This window comes from Condylostylus longicornis, unplaced genomic scaffold (assembly GCF_029603195.1).
Source record: "Condylostylus longicornis isolate FDR11 unplaced genomic scaffold, ASM2960319v2 ptg000038l, whole genome shotgun sequence".
NCBI classification, from domain to species: domain Eukaryota; kingdom Metazoa; phylum Arthropoda; class Insecta; order Diptera; family Dolichopodidae; genus Condylostylus; species Condylostylus longicornis.
This window is the reverse complement of record NW_026578007.1, coordinates 1,707,567-1,732,967: the sequence shown is the minus strand read 5'-3', so window position 1 is coordinate 1,732,967 and position 25,401 is coordinate 1,707,567. Positions and strand designations below refer to the sequence as shown.

Below are 25,401 nucleotides of genomic sequence, written 5' to 3'. Positions count from 1 at the left end.
TTCGTATAATACTTAGTTTAAAATGTACATACATACATATGTATGTAAAATAATTATAGAACCATTCAACATCATTTTTCAAATTTTTGTAAAACAAATAATACAAAAACGATTTTAAAATTTTCAAGAACATAAAGTTTGTTTCATTTATCATCTCAAAAGTTCGTAAAAAAATACAAAAAATTAGTTAGATTTTAAAAATGTCATCCTCAATATCAATATTCCACACAGTTCTCTTGTTAATAAGCTAGTTTGTACTTGCAACGCTCAAACAGGGCTTTGGGAAGAAGGATTTAATATTCTTAGACATTCCAAAACAAAAGCTATGAGATATTATTAGTATGGATCATAATTATAGGATCAACAGACTTAACGGAATTCGTTTATTTGATCATGTAGTAAGGCGGCTAGGCTGAACAGCAATCAAAACTCTATTGGAAAATATAAATATTGTCATATTTAAGAATAATCAACTTAAAATTAAAATTTGAAATCATACGATAATTAATTAGAATCATTACAAATTAATTATAATTATTATATCGGTATTGTTCACTGGCACATGTTTGAAAATGTGGAATGATAATTTTTCAAATAAATCTAATATAAGTAAAGTTATTTTATTTATTTTGGGGTCGTTTGCCTAAAAATATTGCTTTATGATAGAAAAATTATATAATTTAGTATTTCATTTCTTTCATCTACATTCCTTCCCAATTAAAAATCGATATTTAATTTATAAAATAACATAACACCAGTACCACTTGAAATCATAAAGTGAAAAGCAACTCAAACAAATTATTATTAATCTTTAAGTTAGTAAGATGCTAACCAGTATTTTTTCCCCGATTAATGCTTTTTACACACATTCCAATCCAAGCCTTGCAGAATATCAAACATGAATAAGAAATTGAGCGAGCAAATATTTGAAATAACAAAATGGAAAGAAAGTGTAAAATCAAAAAATAAATTGCCATTCCAGAATCCAGATCTTATAAAATCAAAATGAAAGAAAACAAAAATAAATAATAAAAGAATACCAGATATTTTCAAGTCGTCGTACGTTGATGACATTTTAACTGACATAAATTGATTGCTCTTTCTGGTTATATTTTATAACTCACATAAAGTATTACCATGGTCAAAAGTACACATCTAAGAAAAATTAACACCAAACTTGAAATAGATTTATAAAAAAAACAAACCTATAAAATAAATTTGGGAAATACAAAAAGAAATAAAAATTATAAAAGATTTGACGTGGTCAGCTAATAATCGAATTGTTTATTTTTATAATATATAAAAATTACACAATATTATGAAAATGCAATTACTCTCACTACGATTGAAACCTAAATTTGGTGCTTAGTAGGAGTTCGTTTTTGGAGGTCTGGTAAATTAATGAATTTGCTGGCATATTGATGAATAAACTGCTTGTCAACTGCTTGCTTATTAATTGTCAAGTCATGACATTGATCTAAAATATCTCTTGTTTAATTTTAAGTGTAAAATCGCCACTTAATAAAGTTCCTGCTGCTGGTCATAAAGTTGTGATATCCGCCAGTCTCCCCAAAATGAACTCAAATATAAATTATCTGCCGAAACTGAGACTCAGACAAAGAGATCAATAAACCTTTTTAAAAGTAATTTGTCTGTTTCAAAATTCGACATGTTTGTTGCCATTACAATACCTTCAGTATTTCCTGCAAAACGATTGATAAAAAAAGAACCTATGGCAAGAATTAAAAATAGCTAGAATATGAATAGCAAAAATGATAAAAAAAATCAATCACAACCGGAAGCAGGTTTAAACTTTCTTCTAATTGCATTCCATCACATCACAATTAATAAAAACATTTACACATAACCGTAAGTAAATATATATAAATATGTATAATAATTTTTATTTTTTGATTATATAAAATTAATTATGTAGGTGCACAAACACACACCATACCTACCGAATCATTTTATCAAAACGTGACCAAAGTGAAGAGCACAAAAATGAATGAACAAAACGGTAGGAAAAAAAAATAAATTTTAAAATGCGAGTAAACCTACATACATATATAGGAACCGCAACCAAATAAAAATGGTAGTAACGAACGAACATTTATGCAGATTAAATAAAAACATGTATGTATGCAGAACAAAGTAAAAGAAAATATTCAATGGAGAAAAGAATTTAAATATTTTTTTTTTTTATTTGTATACATAAATTTATTTATGCACCTACAAGGTATATAGCATAAATATGTTTTCATTTCCTACATACACAGTTATACTCATTATACACTCATATTATTCACTCATTTTGATTTAAAAGAGAACTGAAGAATATGTTTATGGCAGGTGATGTGAGGTGAACTTTATAAAGTTTTTTATTATTCTACTTTTTTTTTTATTCTTGTTTTTTTTTTTCTTATATATTACGTGGAGATGTGGTGACCTGATTTCCATATTTTGGACAAATTTATTAATGGGTGTATAAAATTGTATATTGTTGTGCAGAAGAAACTGTTTAGAAAATATTAACATAAAAGTATGCATATATTGTGTATGTATGTATGTATATATTTTTTTTTGATTTTAATATTGAAATCGTTGAATAACAAATCTGTTCAACATATTAAATTCATTTAACCTCATTCCATGACTTTTTTTTTATTAATTTTTTTAATGTATTCCGAAGATAATTCAAATTATTTCAGCATTTAGAGGTAGCTTATTTTGTTTGCAAATAAGTATATAATTTAATGTTGGTGAAGAAAATTAAGTTCTATACTGCTCTGATAATTAAACTGATTAAATACAATGTGCTTAAAGATAAAATTACCTCTAATAGCACAAATAATTTCGTGTGTCAGAAAAATCACTTGTTTGAAATGTTCAATAAATTTTTTTTTTATTTTGTAAAACACAGGAACATTCTTTCCTGGTGATCAAAGAAACGCCATGACACGAGAAAATCTAAATATCTTGGCTTTGATTTGTAATGCATTTTAATGTACTCTAAAATATTACAGATTATATCGCTTATTTGTTTTATGGGGTAAGTATGATATGATGATAGATATAATATGATTAAAATAGTTATCAATTGAAAAGTGTACAAAAAAAGATGTCAACTTTTTAATCAGAAATTTCCAATGTAATATAAGTTAAATATATATTACAATAATGTTGTAGGAACACTAATACGAAATTAGATATGACAAATTTTGATATCCAATTATGCTCAACATTTCTGGTGTGTTATTTTTGTGCACATTCCTGCACAAATCTAACTAACTGCATTTCGTGTGATAACAGTTTTTAAGGGTTTCATTCCATTATAATAAATACTGTTCCAAATCTTAAGGTATAAAAATTAGAATTTTGAGTATATGGGTAAATTAGTAATGAAAGTAGTTTTTAACAGATAGAAAAAATTTGGTAAAACCTTTTTACAGTTACGCTTCTCATACCACACATACAAATTTTGACGCAAAAACTAAACAAAAATTAGACTACATGAAATTTCAGACTCTTTCCTATTGTTTAAAACAGTTTCCCTTGTAATACCGCTTTTTATTTCTTGTTTATCTTTTCTTATAGAAAAAGGCGTACAAATGGTGAAAAAATCCTATATATTATGATGTTAATGTTGATAAAATGACGACGTGTTTAATTAAAACTGTTTTTTTTTTTTTTTTTAGCTGGTTTTGTGAAAAAAAAATTCACTCTTTTACCGTCATTGTCACTTTATCTGCTTAAAATATTTTCAAAAAAGAAATTAACTTGTAAAATATTTTCTTTCAAAATAAAGACCAGTGATTTTGGTTTTAAAATTCAATTAAGAAAATTTTATTTGAATGAGAGTATGAAGAAAATGTGGATGATAAAAGAATATTTTTGTAAAATGGAATTTGCAGTATGAAAGCACTGAAATTAATTTATAAAATTTAAATATTATACTCACATGTTTGATAATTTAATCTAATAGTATATTTAAATTTGAAAAAATGAAATTGAATCAAATATTTCGGATATACACTAGTATAGAATGTAAGCAATTGATTTAAAATTTCCTGATTAAAGGTAATGTATGTAAATTTTCAAAAAATAAAAAAATATTTAATTTGTGAACTAAACATTATTGCAGCATTGAAATTCTGTATAGTCTATGTGATTTAAAATAATGATCAAATATGAAAAATTAACAAAACAATACTCTATAATGGATTTCGAAATGATTCCTAATCAGTATCCATACTCATATAACAAGAAATGAAAAATTTACCCATAGTCCGGAAAAGGTGTCATAGAAATTTAAAAGAAAGTGTGCTTGTCTCCTTAGCTCCATGTTTGCTTTCTAAAATGTTGATTATTTAGCAATTGAAAATTATACTTTTAAAATTGAATTTTTAATGTTATTTTACATCTTCTAAGAATTATTATATGATAATCAAATCACTCATAAAGCTACAACGCGTATAACGAATTTGTAGAATATAATCATTCTTTACTCAGAAATGGTGACGTACCAAAAAAACAATTACAACTGACATGATTGCAACTGAAATTTAATGAAGTATTTCCAAATTTTTATATCGAGACAAGTTCTAATTGGTCTGTATTCATTATTAAAGATATTTACAAATAGTCAAATATTTTTTATAACCATTTTTATCACATAATTAAAAGGAATAGTAAAAAAAAAAGCAAAAACACAAATTTTAATTTTCAATATAGAATCTTATGCCGTTAAATATTTCCATAGCTTTCACTTCTCTATAATATATAAATTGAATTTTTTCTTTATGCTTCCCTCTCTCACTCTTTTTACGTCTATTTCTCTTTCTCTATTTCAGATATTTTGCATTTTTATATGACATTTGTTATTTTTTATTATTAATAGTGTACGAACAAACGTGTATTTTTTTCGTATTGTCATAACCGTAATAATTGATATTAAAATGACCATTTTTAAAATTTTATCCACTTTATTTTTAAAAAAAAATTCAATGTTGCTTATTACAGTAAACTTTCTTTTTTCAAAACGTACTTTAATAAAAAAGAAAATTAATTAAGTTAAAAAACAAAATGCAATCATCTTTTATGTTCGTATATCTACATTAAAAACAAAAAAACAATCATAAGCCAAAAAAATAACAAAAACAAAAATAAACCAGTTTCCAATAAGAAACAACAAAAAAAAACAAATGACTAACAAATTTCTTTTAAACCGTTATAATGTTTCGTTCCACCATCATCATTTTTAATTTTGCAGTGCAGCAAAAGAATTTCTATCACATATAATTTTATAGTCTTACAAACTTATAACATGTTATTAAAAAAGGTAAATTTGCATGACACCTTTTTTGTTTTTTCGTTACCTACTTATTTTTTCCGCTCTTTAACCCTTCTCTATCTACCTTTCATTATCGTCATCTTCATCTACTGTCATCGCATTTTCCATAAAAAAGAACTTTAGATTATAATGTTGACATGTACATATATACTTATATTACATGCATAAATTTGTAAAATTTGTATGTTAATTTAATATATTTTTGTGCACATGTTTATTTAAAAAAAACAAAAAAAAAAGAAACACATTATAAAAATGTGTTTTCTTTTAATCAAAAAATCCACTTAAATAACGAACAAAAAATGAGTGAATGAAATGAATGAAATAATAACACATTCATAAAATTTTGCATAATTTATAAAAAAAAGAAAGAAAAGACACATTCTTAAAATTACATATAATGATTTTAACCCATTGTTTCCACATTGTTTTTTTCAAACTCTTTCTTTATCGTGAAAATATGTTGCGAAAGTTCTTATACATAGTTTTAATAGCACAGTGGAATTGTTTGACAGAAATTCGAATATACTTTTCCATCTATCACTTTGGAATTATTTAAAAATTTTGAACAACTTCGTGTTACGGACTAAAACTTTCAATTGCAAAATTAAAACACTTATTTATAGTCCAATTTCAAATTAAAGGTTGCGTTGTTTGTCGGTTTGTTTGTTGAAAAACAATCAGGATATTATGTCAGATAAAAATTAAATTTATCAGATAAAAATTTAAGTGAAACCTTTAGCCAAACATACATATAAATTTATAACAGGAATGATAACATAATATTGATATGAAAACATTTGTAACATTTTCAAAACAACAAATATTTTCTGCAACTAAAAACACAGTCTAATATTGAAAAAATCTATATAGTAATAATAAATTCTCAATAATAAGAGCAACACCAAATCTTTAATAAATTAATTTTAGTATAAGTCTTTTTATGCAAAGTACTTTTTGAAATATTTTCTTCAAGAATTAAAAAACGTGCAGTGTGACCGAAAAAGATTTTAAACAAGAGCACTGGGCCAAAGTGGCAACACTGTTTACGGAGTAGTATATAAAAGTTAGGCCACTTTGGTTGTAATCCATTTATACAATATTCACCACTTATGAGTAGAGGATAAATGTTACTCTTATCTTACATATAAATAGTTCAATACTTAATTTTATATTAAAATATCTTAATAATGCAATAATGCTTACCAAAAATTGGTTAAAAAAAATCATTAATCAATTCAGAGCAAATTTTGCTTTTGTTATCATTTCGAACATAGAAAAGTCAAACAATTTTCTAATTCTTTACTTATTGAAAACTCATCATTATTTGAAATTTAACTTCTAAACTGTTAGTGTTACGAGAGAAAAGAGGCAAGTCACTATACTTTTTTATCAATTAACAAGAGAACAGTAAATGATAGCAAAAGGGAGTAAACGAAGCCATTAAACTGACAAATAAAGGGAGTAATTTGCCATTAGTACGTATATGTTTTTTGCATTAATTTAACAATATCTTCTTTAATACCGCCTTTAAACCGGAATTCATTTTTGTTCTCTACCAGTGTGATGCCATCTACATCACAAAAAGAATAATTTCATTGTTCGTAATACACACTATCATTGAGTATAGCATCTTTTTGGGTGTTCACAGGGTTAAATTCAATAAAACGGTTTAATGAGAATTTATTTATTATTTTCTTCAACAGAAAATAAGTTTACAATACAGTAAATTGTCTCTGACCGTTCAAGGGTTAAATTACTAACATATCTTTAAACATTCACGTACATTATATTATGAGTAAATTAAATATTTATAGATTTTTTTTTTAATTTTGAAATTTTTGTAATGTTTAAAATAATGTTAGTATTAATATCAACAAAAATATTTCACATTATATTACAAATGAACGTGCATGTATTACCATTACTGATGCTGATACAACAAATTATACGTATCCAGATTATATTTGGTGAGAGAAAAATACTTGTCATTCAACCAAAAATGTTAAACAAACAAACATCCGAAAAATTTCATGACAATGAACTTGAATATAAAAAAAATATACCACAACCACAATCTGGTACACGCTAACACGATACTGTATGAATGAATTAATTTTGGAAAAAGAAACGAAAAATTAAAATAATTTTGCATTATCAAAATTTTTAATATACACGTATGTACATTATGTACATTAAAATGTAAAATTTAACGCAAAATAACACAACATAAATAATATGAACTTACCAAATTATAAATTTAAAATTGAAGGTTATATTAAATTGAATGCAAAATATCAACAAATTTTCCAAATAATTTGAAAATCACAATATACAAAAATAAAACCAGAAATAAATTTAGAATTAAATTATTTTAATAACTTTTTTTCCAATAATTAAACTTAAGCGAATCAAATAGACTTTATATATGTAATAAAATCAAGGACTTTTGCAAGGATAAATAAAATTGGCCAAATTGTTAGTATATAATTTTATTTGGGAAATTTGAATTCATCAATTACTCGTACCTACAGGTATTCAAACATTTTTGAACGATAACTAGTTAGTAAGCTATAGTATTTAAGGTAATATTTTGGTCAATTAATTAATAACATGGAATCGTTTGTTATAACATTTTTGCACGATTTTAAAATCAAAATTATATTTTCTTTCAAATAAAATTAATGCTAGCGTAAATAAAGTCGTACATCTAAAGGCTAATAGTAATTCCGATAATATAGTTTCATAAATGTTGCGCCTTATTGTGTAATATGAATGAATATAACAAATTCTAAGTTATCTAAGTTAAACAATAAAATTCGCATTATCATTTGGGATTTGACAAATATTCTGTCTTATTGCCGGGATTTTCTAACTTAGTGTTTCAGTCAGCGATCCATAAAACAACAATCTGAAACCTAATTGACTCAATAATAATGAAAAATTTCCAGACAAAATCTACTTTATAATAATTCCAAGCAATTTAAATTTTTAAAAAAATTTTTTTTCTATTATTTTCAACAAATAATTAAATAAAAAGAAAAAAAATTGCAAAATTTATTTTGAATTCTATTCAAAAATAAAAATTTTTCTTTTTGATATTCTTAGCACGTCATCTTCAACTTTTATGCAAGATATTTTTGAATCTAATTGAGCAGATCGATGAAAAACACAAAACAAAATTTTGAATCACCAATTTATAACGAAAAAAATTGTTATTGTAATTTTTTCTCTTCTATTTTTATAATTTTTCTTTTCTTATTTTGCCTTCAAAAGTCAAGCAAACAAAAATGAAATTTTTTTGTTTTGTTCTTAAATCCATTCAAATGTTTTTGAAAGAATTTCTCATGCAGAAATCTTAATGATTTTATAAAGACTTTTCAATCTCCCAAAGGATTAAACTATTTTATGTCTTAATTTTTGATCTTATTATTCCTTTCTGCTAAGAAAGAAAAAATAAAAATAATACAATGTACAAGAAAACAATTTTTTTATTATTTCAAGTATTTTAATTGAACAAACAGTACGCAGTGCAATGTGCCATTCAGTGTCCTTATAAATTATATACAACTAGAAACCAACCAGACTAAATTGCAGTTTAACCATACAACGTTTTTGGAATACCATAAATTTTAAAGAAGCTTATAACAAGATATTTTAAAATTCAGTTATATTGTGCTCTTACTGGTATCACATTCATTGATTTGGAATAAATATTGGTACACGAATTATTTGAGTTAAAAGTTAAAGGAAATATTTGAAAAATTTTTATCCATGTCCCTAACAGGTTCTTTTTTGCACTCTGAGTATAATAAGTAGAGGCTGCCTAATTTATTTATAATTAATGCTACTAAAATAATTCTACGGAAACTTGCAATTTACCATCAACGTTGTTAATTTCTTGATTCTTTGCACCAAACATAGTTTATAATTTCACGATTTAGTCATTTATTTTCTTTATTACTTTATTTTCTTTATTTAATAGTTGTTTGATAGCACGGCTTTTTCTCGATATCTAAAACAACTTTATTCAAATTAATCGGCAGGTTACCAATGGCTATAATCATTTTATTTATTTACACAGCAAATTGAAGAGTGACTTGACTTAATAAGCAAATTACACTGCAATGCAAATAATAAAATCTCACTTTATCTTTAAAACCAATTTAAAAAACGCTACCAACATAACGCGATTTTTTAAGAATTTTTAAATTTCTTTTGAATTTCTGACACGTTATTTTCTTACATCCTTGAATAATAATAGGTACTTTTTCGCCTTTTTATCAAAAACTATTTATCGCGCCACTAAAAAGGATTTTTATTTTAACCTCTAACCAAAAATGCAAAAAAAACATGGTAAATCTTTTTAAACAAAAAAAATGGAAATTTTTTTTTCGGTTTCTTTTATTTCCACCGCTATATGGAGCAGTTAAATTTCTTCTTCTTTTTGTACATTGGTTTTCTTTTTCTAAAAGCAAACCTACAGAAAAATTCGTTTTTATATTGAGTTCAACTGAAGATGAAAATTTTCTCATTTATGCATACTTTTCAATACAAGATTTTCATTTTCTTTCTTTATGTCATTATTTGTAAAGATGTGTGTACGCGTTCCTCCTTATCAAAAGACGATTCTTACGCGAGCATAAAGTTTTCCTTTTGCTCTTTATATAAATAAGGTTTAAGAATTTTTCTTGAAAGAATCAAAAACAACTACAATAAATTTATTTTTTTTTATTATTTGAAGAATCAAAACAGTAAAAACAAATATAAAAGATGGCAACAAGGAGCAAAGCAAATACTTTCACACGAAATTTCCTTTGATACATAAATTTTTTCCCCCCAAAATAACAAAAAACGAAAGGATAATAAAAAAGCAAAAAACTTAATTATTTTGACACTATTTTTATCAACCCTAAAGTTTAAAAAATTTGTTATTCAATTAAAATACATAAACATTCCTGATATATTCACTGGGGCTTAAAGGATCTTCCTGGCTTTAAGTGAAATTTGGAATTATTCTTATAGACCCTAAGGTCAAATTAATGTTTCTAGAGGTTACATAACCGATCGTATTACATACATTTTAAATAATCTTTTTAAAATTAAATGACTCCTTTTTAACTAACCTCGTGAAAGAGTTATAAGAGGTATTGAAAATTTCATTTTGAATTTAAGAAAAATAGTTAAGTTACTAGCAACCACACAAGTTATGAAATTAGAATCCTTAAAAGTCATAAAATTAGGGGTTAGTGAATATTCAATTCTGAGCCTAGTATTTATTGCGAGATGCTATCGTTCTTTAAAATAGCTGAGATATAAAATTTCGTGAAAGAGAGACCAGTTGCTTTAATTTACAATTTGCAGAAGTTCACAAAGGTACCGGGTAGGCAGACCGATAAGTTAAAAATGTTGCATATTTTCTTTTAAAATATTTAAACTTTATCTATTTTTTATGGAATTATTCAAGTAATTCCGTAAAAAATTAAAGATAATTGAATATGCTTAATAAAGATAAGAAATTTGATCATAGTTAAGTAATTAACATATTGGCATTCCTCCCATCTTTTACTACTTTCTTTTATTATGCAAATTCATTGGATGCAATTGTGCATTCAATACTCCTATAGTAATGTTTCCAATACTAAAATTTTAAAATAAAAAATTAATTTGATTTCAGTTTGTAGCTGTAATTTTTTCAGGTATTTTACCTTTTAAAAATTCACTCAATTTCAAAAATAGTAAGTAAATCCTTATATGCAATCTAAGATTTATTACTAAACAATTCAATGACAGTAATTTATAGTTAAATCAAATTCATTTGTAATTTTATAAAAAAAATTAAAAGAACATATACTCGAGCAATACTTGACTGGATGATAAAATAATTCTATTGACATTCTGAATATACGATCGAAACTAACAAACAAAGTAGATTGCTAGATTCCAAGGGAACCGAGTGGGGCAAGAAGACAAACAGATAAAGTAACATAATTAACATAAAACCCAAAGGAATTTTAGTATAAATAAAAGGCAAAAAAAGAGAATGACAAAAACGAAAGTTTTCTAAATTTAAACCTCCTCCATTTCCTTTTATTTGGTTTCCAAATTTAAATTTTATAAAAAATAAGAAATTTCTTTAGAATTTTACTTTTATTACATTTTTAAAATGCAATTTCTACATAACATCAATAAACAAACAAAATCAAAAACAAAATGTTCAAACAAGCATTCAAACAAACAAATAAAAAAATAAAAATCAATTTAGTTGCGGTTATTTAAATATACAAACAAATAAAAAGAACCAAACAAACTGAAAAGTTAAAATAACTTTGAAAATAATTTTTATAATAAAAAAGAAAAATAATATCCTTAGATTTTCTTAAATTGACTAATGCAATTCTAAGACACTCTATATGTAGTTTATAAAAGAAAAACCAAAAAAACAAAGAAACGTTATTACCTCTTTTCCGAATAGAATAGAAATAAAATGTAAGTTTTCCATAAATTCCCTCTTTACCCTACTCTTTTTTCCTGAAATGTTAAAAATGTTGCAATTTGCTCGAATGATTTGTTTAGTTTTTGTCTGATATTTTAACTTTAGATCAAAATAACAAAATCAATAATAAGCTAATCAAATCTGATATTAAATTGGTAGAACAATTCTTAGATTTGTCATACTTAAAAAACTGACAATCTACGCAAAATTAAGAAGCCAAAATTTTAGCCCATTTCATTGTCTTGTAATTATATTCATCGATAATCTGAAAAAACAGAGAAGCGAGTCTGTCAACTTTATGTAAACTAACTTTGCCATATAAATATGATTTCATCTTTCACATAAGATGCACTTTCAATAAATAACAGCATATTTGTTGATGCATAAAAATAAATTATAAATTAAAGCCTTGCTCTAAAAGTCTACAAATCAATGTTGAAATTTTTTCTATTAAACTATTAATATAAAATATAAAATTTCAAATCATTGCTAAAATCCAAACAAAAGTATGAAAATTTCTAGTACCATGTAATGATTACCCACCAAATGTCTCACTGCAGCGCTCAGCTCTCATTTATTATTCTTTAAAAAAAAAGTATATTTTTTTTATTTTATTTGAATATCCGCACAGAAAAATTTTCTTTAAAATTTTATTCATTTCCCACATTTTGCTTTTCTATATTTACACTTCAAAACAAACTAAAAAATTTTTATAAACAGATATATTTGTATCTGCTTTTGTAAATTTCTAAATCAACATAGAAAATAATGTAATGGAAAATAGAAAAAGATGAGTTGTAAATGAGGACATTTCCACTAAATATAAAATGAGATATTAAATATACGAATGATATGACGAAAACAGAGTTACGAAACAGAGTTTTACGTTGTTTAAATTTGGAAGTTGTCTTGGTATCTAAGTCACGAATCTTTATTTTAAATAAAAGTACGGATAAATAAGCAACTGTTAGCCGATCGAAACGATACTCGTATTAAAGGCAATTATTGTGATGTTATTGAATACATATTTTAATTATTATTTGAGATTTTTTAGTTCATAAATCATGAACGTAATATATGTAAGACTATTGCTGTTTAAGGCTTAATTTTCCTCCAAGTTTCACAAGTAAAATGCTGTAAATTCGGAAAATTTTGGGCGAAAAATTCTTGTTTTATGGTTAATTTATGCCCTAAAAATCCTAAATTTATGCAAATTATGATACGGTGTAGTACAAAAATTCTTTCTCACTATTTAGACCCAAATTTATATAAATCCAATCTCAAGACTAAAAAAATTAAAGTAGATGTGCTATTTTTCAAATCCCAAGTGACCGCATTAGTTTTTTAAATTTTCGTTAAAATTGTCTAGATAAAATAACTTAGTATTGCTTTTACAGTAATGACTGTATAATAGAAAATTTTCAAAATACTTTTTTTTTTTCAATTTTAAAATTTCATTGTTGCTTTGAAAATAAGTGATTTTCCGTTTCGCAATTTCTTATTCAAATATCCGTTATTTATGTTATATATTTGAAAAATTAATTTGTCGTATAAGAAAAATAAAATTTTTCTACTCAAATAAATAGCAAGACAAACTTTGAAATTAAATAAAATTACTCTGCCTGTCTGAAAATTACAGCCTTTAAACATCAATTGTATGGGCGTTTCATATTTTTTTTTTATTTTCATAATCAAAAATCAACAGTAATAGATTTGGACTAAATATTTATGGTAATATGAATAAACAAAATAACATAAAATTTTCTTACACTTTATATTTGCCAAACAATAATAAAGATTAAAAAAAAGATTTATAAAAAGTTATTTAATGTGCTGGTAAGCATTATTATAAATAAACTACGTTGTAAAGTAACTTAAACTTTGAACTGAAACGAAGTTCGGGAATCTTTTAATAATCATAAAGGAAATTAAACAATATAAATATGAATACGGTATCACAACAAGCCTTTAGGGCGGCCGTAATCTAACTGTTCTGTATGTGGGCTTTTGTATCCAAAAATATTAACTAGTTCAATTCAATCAAAGGATTCTAAAAAATTATGATGTAAAAAAAAAATTAAACCGACGTGATTTCTAATGTCTATCATGCAACACCAATTAACTAATTCAATAATTATCCGATGAGTTAAAATTCGGGTCAGATTAAGTGCCAAAATAGACAACATTATAAACCAAAATATGTAACAAAAAACATAAAGTTCAAATTATTTGAGCTGTGAAATAGAACACTGAGCACTGATAGGTGCTTTAAGCAGTCGATCGGTCTCCAATTAATCAATCTGCAAGATTTAATGCCATAAATTATTTCAACTATTTCGAAAACCGTTTTACAATTTATTATACCACAATATTGGGCATTTATTAGACTCAACTGAAAAATGCAAGTGCAAGAACCTTGCACAGGTGATAGGCACCCAAGATCAAAAATAGAAATTTTAATGACGTCCTCCAGAATCATTTTGAAAATTATTACATAAAACGGTTAATGTATAATAATTGCATCTGATTGAAGTAGCGCCGAAGAAACCGTCTGTTTATCAATATTTCGCATATACATATTATGTATGCACATATGTATGTACAAATGTATATATACTTATTTAAAATTTCAACAAAGTGCGTATTTTAATCAGTGATTAGGTTCATTAAAAATCCCAATAAAAATATTAATCAATTATCAAATTCTTTCGTTAAATGAGAAATTCAAGAATTTTGATTAAAATTATAACTAATATGTATGTACTCTGTACATATTTATATACAAACATACATACCTAGATCCAATCGTCTAAATTATGCCGATCAGATGACCTACTTCTTTTATCTGTTGTTGCTTTATTTTTGTTTTTTTTTTTGCCGTCTTTTTTGCGGTACTAAAAATATGCTGTGAAATCATATTTATTGCTTTAGTTTATATACAAACACATGCACACACCATGGTATTTACAAAGAAAACATTTCAAGTGAAAGTTTCAAGTTAATAAGAAGTCAGAGCATAATCAAGAAAAAAAAGTCAATTGATTCATGTGCCTTTGTCAACTTTGCGTTACATTCAAAGCATGTAAAGCATTTTTAATTTTATAAGATCATAAATTGAAAAATGGTTGAAATTTTTTTTGTTTAATTTTCTCTTAAATTTTAATATTCTTTGGAAAACATTCACTATTACTTTTATTTTTATAATTTTCAATCAAAAGCTCGATGGAAATGTGCCAACATAATATAAATATCCAGGATGATTTGATCACCGATCGGAATTCAATCACATTTCTTCTTTAAATTGAAATTACTCCATTACACTCACTTAGCAAGTGAAAATCGCGTAAAATACTCACAGAATAATAAAATTAAATGGTAATAATAAATTATGGTGCATTAAAAGTTGATGTTGTACATAAAAATTAAAATTAAAAAAAAAAACAAATAATATGTGATTATTTGTTATTCACAGTTATTTGGATTTAAAAAATAACTTAAAAATTAATGACAACGTTTTGAAAATTACTTATGTATGTACCACGACACTATGCACTTATTATTTACATACATTCATAATATTTATTTATGTAGACTCATATAAAAAAAAAACTCATTGAATCCGGTTTTCCATTAAAAAAGTTTTACTCGAAATGGAAAGTTTGAAAAGTTAAATACAAAAAGTTGGTAATAAAAAAAACAATGAAGGTATGTAGGAATGCATGTTAAGTTAAACCAAAAAAAAATTAAAAATCAATAAAATTTTTCTTGTTCAAATACAAGTAAGAAACGTGGTTCTTAAATTAACATTCATTTGAAGAGAGTCATTAAAAGGGAAATTTTTTTCTTCAATAAAAAAACTGACTCGTAAAAAACAAGAGCGTGTAAAACCAAATTTTAGTTTGAACACGAAATTATTTATGAAAAAAAAATTAAAATAATGTAAAAACAAATATGAAAATCTTCGCTCGTTGAACTGCCAAACTTTCAGCTACTTGAATAAAATTTTTTCTGAAATTTTTTCTAAAAATTTCTCCCTTATAAAACTGTAAAACATTAATTTTCATATTTTAGGTGAAAAACAAATGTTCCCGAAATATTCCTCATTTTAAAAATAAAAAATGTTCCTTAATTAAAAGAATCAATATTAAATAGTGTATATAATCAATATTAATAAAATCCTCTACAAAACGATATATCCAAATTGATTCTAAAGCAACTTGTGCAACAAAATATCAAACTATGTGATCTAACTGTCAAAACAGTATATAACTGTTCTTTGCTATTTACTTTCGAAACGGAATAAGTCATTTTATTGAATTTATTTTTCCTTGTTTTCAAAACAAAGATATTCTATATCTTAACACATAAAATTGAGTCAATAAGTGGATCCAAATTTTAAATTTTATTCTTATTGCTCCAGTGTCTGAAATTCTTTTTGATTTCTTAGAGGAGTTTGTTGAAATCAATTTTCCCAATAACTTTAATATTTTTTTTAAATATTTACGTAAAATGTTTCATTTATTCTAAATTTTTTCTGAAAATTTGATAAGTTTTTCCGCTTAGAATAATTTAAATTCATTCAAAAATACTTTATTCAATAACCTGACCTTTATTGCACCAACAATATTTTACTTGTACCTTTTTAAAAATGTACCTTTTTCATTAGGAAAGTTCACTGGTATTTCGCTTCTTGGCGGAACACAAAAAATGTTTTTATTAAAATACAGCTCTGGTAGATTAATAACAGAGAAGAGAAAGATACATCAATTTATGGACCATATAGACAAATTTGAAAGTACCTGTTAAACCCTGTTTAAAATCATTTTCTAATTTTGAAATTTTCTCAATTAAGTGAGTTTTCGATTTTTCACTGAAATTTTGCAAAATTGTAAAATTTAATAGGCCAAAAAAATATTGATATGTATTCATTTTTTTTAAACATTCATTTTTTTGATATTTTACGATGAATGAAAAGTGAATCAAAAAAAATAATTTAAATATTTGCGTTGGTTTTACATCCTCATCAATTTCTTACTAAATTTAAAAATTTTATTCGATTATGAATCACTACAAATTTGTTTTTTTTACTAAGAAATTGTTTTATATACAACATTTTTAATTTATTCCAATAAAATATAATAATATAATACTCTACATCTTTATGCCATAACAAAATTCAAATGAATCGTGAATGTCGAAAGGTCTTTTCTCAACAGATTCACAAGAAAAATAAACACTACTCCGAAATTATTTATTGATATAATATAAAAATATCGCAATCACCTTTCATTTACTTAATTTAGCAAAGATCAAACCACAAATATTTTTAATCTCGTTCAATTTAATTAAAGCCAAAAAATGTGTTGTCATCTGTTTAAAAATTCGTCGAACCTACTTATTTTCTCTCACAGTTACTTTATACATAATATTATCATTTCCACTGAAAATATGAAAAAATTAATACATACTACATTTTTTTTAAATAAGTATGACAAAATTAAAAGATTGACATACTGAATATTTAGCAGTGTATTGTTCATTCAATTAAAATTATGCTCTATATAGATAGTAAAATAATTTAAATTCAAAATTTAAATAAATTCAAAATTTAAATTATTTTACAAGAAGCTACAAACGAATTTTAAAATTTTCAATATGCCTTTGATTATATTTCCATTTAAAATTTTTATGTTTTACTTATTTATATTGAGTAGTCAACCATATATAAGGAATATTATAAAATCTACAAGAACTACAAACAGAACTAGGGTTACCCTTAACACTTAAACTGTTTAATTGAGAAAACTTCATAAGTGGAATAAAATTCTCGATCTCTTGGCATTCTTTCCTCACTATACCGAAATTCAACTATGTACATATATTTTAGAAATAAATTGTATTCTCAAAAAAAAAGGATACGATTCTAATTGGTATAACTCTAGTTGTATGCTAAATTTTTATTAAGACACTTTAAATATATTAATTTGTTCAAAATTTTTCGTATTAAATTTTAATTGTATCTCAATACATTTGTGAAATGAATAAACCATAGTTGCAAATTATTATTAGAGAAAAAGCACTTCAACTATACAATTTCTTCATAATAATTAAAAATAAATAAATTAAATTGAAATATATGTATGTATTATATTTTTTTTCGTATAAAAATAATTGTTCATATAAATTTTGCGGAATCCTATATGAGCTTGATATTTTTATTTATTATTTTAATTTGATTTGGTTTCTTGTTTATAACAATTTAACACAAATATACAAAATATGTATATTAAAAGTTCCCGAATTAAAAAGTATAGGCTTTGTGCCTATATACTTTAAGGTTTCAAAGTAAAAGCGTTTTGCGAAAATTCTTCTCACAAAATATTTTTTATGCAACTTATTTCAAAACAATATTAGGTACGTTCAGCCAACTTAAGAACTTTGATGAATCGCAGCGCTTAGTTGATCATCGCTGCAGAGCTCCACTGAACGGTTTGCAGCACTTTATTTTTGCTTCAAAAAAATTTGACATTTGATATGAATGATGGCTGTCAGTTTTATATTTCTTTATTTTTAAATTTTTAAAAAGACAAACAAAATGGAGAATGGTAATGGTAAGTAAGAAAAAGTGCTTATGTTTTATAATAATACAAATAAACTGTATGTGTAAAATGTTAACTATATTTTTAGAATCTTACCTAAACATGTAGGGCATGCAAATAATGCCAACGTTAAACCGCTGCATAATGAAGCATACCTTTCTTTTATGCTTCAAAATTTTTAAATCGCGATTAAAAAAAAGCGTTCAGCAGAAAATTGCTTGGGGCGCTTTACTAATTTTAAAAGCGCTTAGGTTGGCTGAACACAACCATTGGTTTCCATTTTGAAATTAATTTGGCTTAGGTGATAATTTAGACATACAGATGACATTAAACAATATTAAAGACACTCTAATTAAAGTGGGCATGACATGTAGTAGACTAAAATTTTGGTCATCAGAAACATAAATAAGTCATAAGGCTAATTTAAAAGTTTTACAAAACTTGATTTTGAGAATTTTTATTTTGTAAGTTGTAATATTGAAGCTTCGCCTCTATTTATTGCGCTAAAAAAAAAAGATAGATTTTTATAAGATATCTATAAGATGCGGGTGACGAAAACTATTTGGATTTTAATAATTATTATATTTAAAGTCATTTCAGTGTAATTATCTAAAATATGTAACGCCAAAAAATATCTTGAATAACTTTCTTTAAATCTAGTTTCACCTGAAATTTCAATATTAATTGCATAACAAAAGAATTGAGAATTTGATGTGATTGTACTTGAAGGAATGCAAGGTGTGATAATCAATAGCTAATTGGCATAGTATTTAACATTTTTTAAATATTTCACACCTTCGTTAACGGTTTTTAGTTTTTGAAGAGAAATAAGCAAAATATTTTCCAATAGGTTTCTTTGTGTATTTTTTTATTGGAATTTTTTATAATTAGAGATTGAGTCATTTTTATAATGCGTTTTACTTAGTTTTCTCCTAAACTACTATGCCAAGAAATTATTTTTTTTTTGATCAAACGAGTCCAATAAAAATAAATTGTAATTTATAAGAAAAGAGTAATAGAGTCGGTGTCTTTGAGTTCCATGTTGTAAAAAGAAGGTTTAATATCGCCGTCAAACTGAATCTGAAAGCTTAACATCCAACTTTTACAGCATTTGTAATTATAAAAACTACTAAACCAAAACGAAAGTTTAACTTAAGCTCACAGTTTGATCTTTTGAGAAAACTGACCTTTTGTATTTTGACCTATAATTTTGGAACCAAACTTAATTATATTAATCTAATTTCATTGATATTTTAGGCTAATTTTACCAGAACAACAAACAAATTATGAGCAATTAAATATTTTTATTGAAATTAAACATAATATTTTTCGGAAAGATACATAATTTTTACATTTGTACTTCAGAATTAATTCGGAAAAATTTATTTTAATTGTCTCACGCATTTAACATGAGATCGCTTAGGCGCTGAGTAAAAGATAACTCAGCATACATTCATAACGGAAGATAAGCTCTGCAATATCATTAAATAGAATACTTCGTGCTATATTGCAATACTTTGTTGGAGTATTGAAAGTAAGCAGTGCAATTAAATAATGCAGCGCATCAAAATTTTTAAATTTTCAAATGTAAAATAATACATTTAAAAAAAAGACCACATTGTATCAAAAATTAAATTGAAATTAATTTTTTTTCTTTTGATTTTGACAAAATCTTAACACTTTTATTTGATAATTCCAATAGAACCCTATGTTGTGTTTAAATGACTTGAAGAAATCTTAATTTATTCAAAATGAAAATAATTTTTTATTATAAAATATATTCTTGTACTTTACCTTATTTATATACGTATTTAATTTTTATAATAATTTTCTAATTAATCTGTGAATGAAAGTTTCTTGTTTAAATATAACAGAAATTATATATCCATAATTATGACTGCAGTAATAATAATTCAAATTAACCACTTTTAAAAGTACCATAATTTTAAATTGAATACAATTAAAAATATTATTCTGGCCACAGAAAGATATTAAATTATTACATAAACTTCTATTTTATAATAAAAGTATTTTCATTCAGTAATTTTCGATTTGAATTTTTAAAAGATTTATGTACATAGTTCTTTCAGTCAGTTCCTTAGAGGAAATAGATTTCAAACAGAATTAATGGAAAAACGGTGAGTGAATTAAAATAAATTTTCATCATTTGAATAAAAATGTTCTTTTTTATCTGTGCTTTCTTACCAAGTTAATTAAGAATTCCCATTTGTAGTAATTATCTTAGATTTATTTTTTTCTTAAACTCTTCATTTTTCAATATAAGAAATTTTTATACTTTACAGTGTTACAGTGTCATCAAATAGCATTTGGATATGTGGATAAAATCTTACATTAGGATCTGTTTTTATTTTTTTTTTGGACTCGTTATATTACGAAACTAAATTTGGTGTTACTGAAACTTCCAAAATAACTTGTTAGCCTAGTGTATTTTATATAACTATTATATATTCATTAGTTCAATTATTTCTCAACGGTAAACGGACATCTTGGCGAAAATCTAAACAAAATTAATTTCACCAGCAAAGTACTGAAGAACTAATGTAAAAACCTATAGGTTTTACAATAAGTACAATAAGGATTTGATTTATTGGCCAGTTTAATATTTAATTAAAATTTCACATTAATTCAATTATCTTCAATTAAATAAACAAGTATTCAATTATCTTATACAACTTAAGTAAGGGTCTTAGAATAAGAATTACATGGGTCTAAAATTTTCTGACAGTACAATCATTTTTAATATTATTGTATTAATAACAGTTATTTTAATATTATGGTACACAAAGTAAAAGAAAACTTTAAGTATACAAGAATAGTGAAAAAAAAATTTAATGTTTTCCTGTTCTTAAAAGACACGATAATAATTAGTTACTTATATTATTACAAGCTTGTTAGTTTCAATTTAGTTTTCCTTCGTGTTTTTTGTATATGTATATTGTAAAATGAAAAAATAAATTAAGAAAAAACAAATATTAAAAAATATGCACTACTCTTTCCCTCAGTTAAAAATATTTTATTATACAAACTAGAGAACGGTTATAGGCAATAGCTGTATACGGATGGAGAATATAGAAAGAAATTTAAATATGGTCGAATGCAAAGAAAAATTAAAGCGAACACAAAATCTCATCACGCTGTGAAACAAATTTTAAAAAACAAAAAAAAGGCAAGGAAAAAAGGTACTACGAGGAAAAACGAATCAAACAACTTGGAAAAAAGTGGAAATTGTTATAAGAGGAAAAATTAAAAAAAAAAATTAAATGTAGAGAAAATTGTGTGTTTCCATTTACATTTACACAAATAAAAAGAAAAAAATCATGCAAATTATCGCGTTAAAAAAAACCAAGCAAATCGCAATTATTGCAATTAATTTATTGCAGATGGTAAAAAAAATTAAAAAAAAATTAAACATTTTTCCAATTTTTGTACTACAGAAACAAAAAACAGCATAACATCATAAAATTTAATTAAAAAGTTACCAAAATAACACAAATTATATTTTAATTATTTGTGGATTTTGAAAAATTACCGAAAAAAATGACATAATTAAATGTGTAATTGTTGAGTTTAATTCGCACCCCAAAAATTAGACTCTTTTAAGTATCAAGTGACATAAAATATTAAAAATTGTTTTTTAAATTTGGTGCTACGCTATTTTGATGGTATAAAAAAAAAATCTCGATTTCAACTTGCATTTCTTTTGAAATCAAACTATTTTAAAACAGCAGGCATTCTCAATTATTTGATCGTCGTTATTATATTGAAAATACTTATATCTGAAACTTATAACAGAGCTATTTCAACTTTGAGAAACTACATCCTATATGAAGGTTAAATATTAGTTCTGTAGTCTGTAATAACTTTGAAAATTTCTCACATTCCGTTTAAAAATTAAGCAAAGTTTTTACTCCTTATACACATTTTATTTTCATTTCGTTACAATTTTATGCAGGATTAATTAAAAATATTATGAATTAAAAGTATAAACTCAAGTTTCTGAAATTGCCGCATTATTTAATATAAGTGTTAATGGGAAAGTATTCTTTTCTTAGAAATATAAAAGAATTGAGAAAATGATTCAAGATGTGTTAATCCATACGATTTACTTAGTTCACCTATATTAAATATCCAATTTATTTAAATAACCAAAGTTTATGGTTGAATGACTAATGATATAATACATGATAGTTGCAAAGAGAAAACATCTCAAGTCGCGAAAGTTAAATATTATGGCGGATGCGGGAATATTGACTATTAATACATGTTAAATAAAATTAAAATTTGTTTTTATAATTACACCAAATTTAGGTTTTATTTGTTAATTTTAATGTTTATTTTACCACAAATTTATGTCTAACTTGAATTAAACTTTAATTGTGCGTAACTGAAACTAAGAACTCAAGATCTTAAATCAAAATAATTGCATTTGTGGGTAATAATGACTTAAGCGTAAAATAAAATTAAATTAACGCCGTAATGCAAAAAAAAGTCTTTATGTCAATTAATATCGCTCTTTGATAAATGTATGAAAATCTTCTCATAGGGGTGCAAATACTACTTACATTTTACTTATTATATTAAAACTAAAATTTCTTTTTTTTTATTTTACAATCTAAATTTTCACTACACATTTGGAAAGAAAATTATTTCATATGTTATAAAAATGGAAATTTTTTTTAACTGATAAACGATCATTAAAATTTAAGTAAAAATAATAAATTATTAAAACAGAAAGTGTAGAAAATTATTAATTTCTTGTATGTTACGTAACATTAATTACACAATAAATTATAGTTTTTTTTAATATTTTTATTTTAGTAATTTTGATAAAAATTTGTTTTTTTTTCGTAAATAATTACAATAATTTTTATGTATATATTCCCGAGCCACTTTTGGAAGTTCAAAAAAATTGATTAGCTTAATTTCTATTGTAGCTTAAGATTTAATTACTTTAGGATTCAATTAGACAGCTCAACATTTTTTTAAAAGTTATAGTTTTAATGCAGGAAAATAAATTGCTAACTTTCTGTGTTCGTACAATTAGTAATGTTGCCTTGATTTTAATTATTTTAGAAATATGAAATAATTTCTTTTTTGAAATAAAACTGGACTTTTATAAAATTCCAAAATATAAGTCCAATTTTTAATTCAGAATTCAGTCTTTGTTTTCAATAATATTATAATGTAGAAGCAGGGCAACACAAATTTGTTTGAGAATCGTTCTCCTAATAATGATAAAAAGCATATAACATAAAATATACAACATATAAACTTTTAGAAACATTTTTTTTCTCAACTTTGCAAAATGCTCTTATAAAACTGAGAAGCACTTAGGTAAAGTATTAACAGCAACGGTTATAAAAGTCGTGCACTCAGGAAACTTTTCAATTTTGTATAGGAATACTACGCCAGCAACTTTGCACCCACCACGCTAACGTCCTGACCTATAATATTAATTAGATCGTATACTATAGTATTAAAAAATTCTCTAATGACAAGTAGGTCTTCACTTAATTTGACTAACACTTAGAAATTTACATGTTATGTCTCCCTTGCCATAAAAATAATTTTAATTTAAAATACTTTACTGTTTTATTTAAAAAGCAATCGCATTATGCTGGATTAATTGTCTCGCCTGCTTGCTTTTGAAGCTGCACGTGCACATTTTGTAAAAATTTAAATTTTACTCAAATTCCCTGTATATAGAATATTTTCTCTATGTAAAAGAAAATTGATTTAACTTCAACTTTAGGTCAGAAGTTTTTGAAATTAAGTAGAAATTATTAAAAAATTTAGTTCAGTTTTTGTTCACACGGAACAATATCTGTTTGATGAACCATTTTAAATCAAAATATTTCATAAATTTTTTAAATGCGAGAAAAAAGAAGAGTTTCAGTATTAACATCAAAAATTTTTATTGAAAATTTTTATTGATCAATCTTCAAAAGCGTCACCTTAAAAATTAAAGGTGTTCTCTTCATTTAAAGACAGGTAGTCATAGTTTATGATATTTAGGTCACCATTCTATAATTTTTTCTTTTGCCTCTTTATAAAACAAATTTTAATATAAAAACGTTTGTTTGAATATTTATTGATAAATGTATACTTATCACATATTTTCCTGATTTCTTCAGAGAATTTTTTTAATCATGTATTTTAGAATTTGTTACTTGCTTTTTTTTTTAATTTTAGGATAAGGTGCTTTTTTTCATATATTTTGTATCTTTTCCAATAATTTTTACTATTAATTTATGCAATTTTTTAAAATTTTTATTTAAATTATTTTTTCTTTTTACATAATTCAAGTCTAAATTAGGTTTTTTTTCATAAAGCAACAATTTTTCAATGGTATTTTTATGTTTTTTCTATGCCAAATTTTTTTATCACCTTCTTTTGTATAATAAAAAATTTTGGTCTGGATTCTTTTGTTTCTGATTTAATTTTTTTCTAAAATTCTTTTATATTTTTTTTTTATTTTTTTTTTCTGAAATACACACTTTCTCGCATATTTGCGTCTCTAATTTTTTCAATAACAAAGTCAAAAATTAAAACTTTCTTTCAGTAATCGACAGAAAATTAAAATATTTCCAATTATAAAAAAATGATTTTATACAAAATGAACAAAAACAAAATAATAAACAGAAAAAAAAATGAGCCAAACCTTTTTTATTTATTTTTTCTTAACAACAAAAAAACCACAATATCACAAACCGAAAATAAGAACAAATTAGTTACAAATCGCAATTATAGATTTACAAAGTCAAATTTCTTTTACGAGACAACGAATTACAGAATTTTTAAATTTTTCTATAAAATTTCTACTTTTTATTTGCCTCCAACTTAAAATATACAATATTTTATGTAATGTTAACCGATCGACAGTCTATCGACAACTTAGCTTCTTACTTATAAACGACTCAAGATGTTAACTT

General features: G+C 24.4%; 1 protein-coding gene across 1 annotated transcript in view; it reads right to left on the bottom strand.

Annotated features, from left to right (window-relative positions):
- Nucleotides 1-25,168, bottom strand: part of LOC129609228 (clumping factor A-like) — a 45,453-nt gene extending 20,285 nt beyond the window's left edge. Inside the window, exon 1 of the mRNA XM_055521161.1 lies at nt 25,131-25,168. The gene's annotated coding sequence lies outside the window, so the exon portion shown is untranslated. The remainder of the gene's footprint in view (nt 1-25,130) is intronic.
- Between the last annotated feature and the right edge of the window lie 233 nt (nt 25,169-25,401).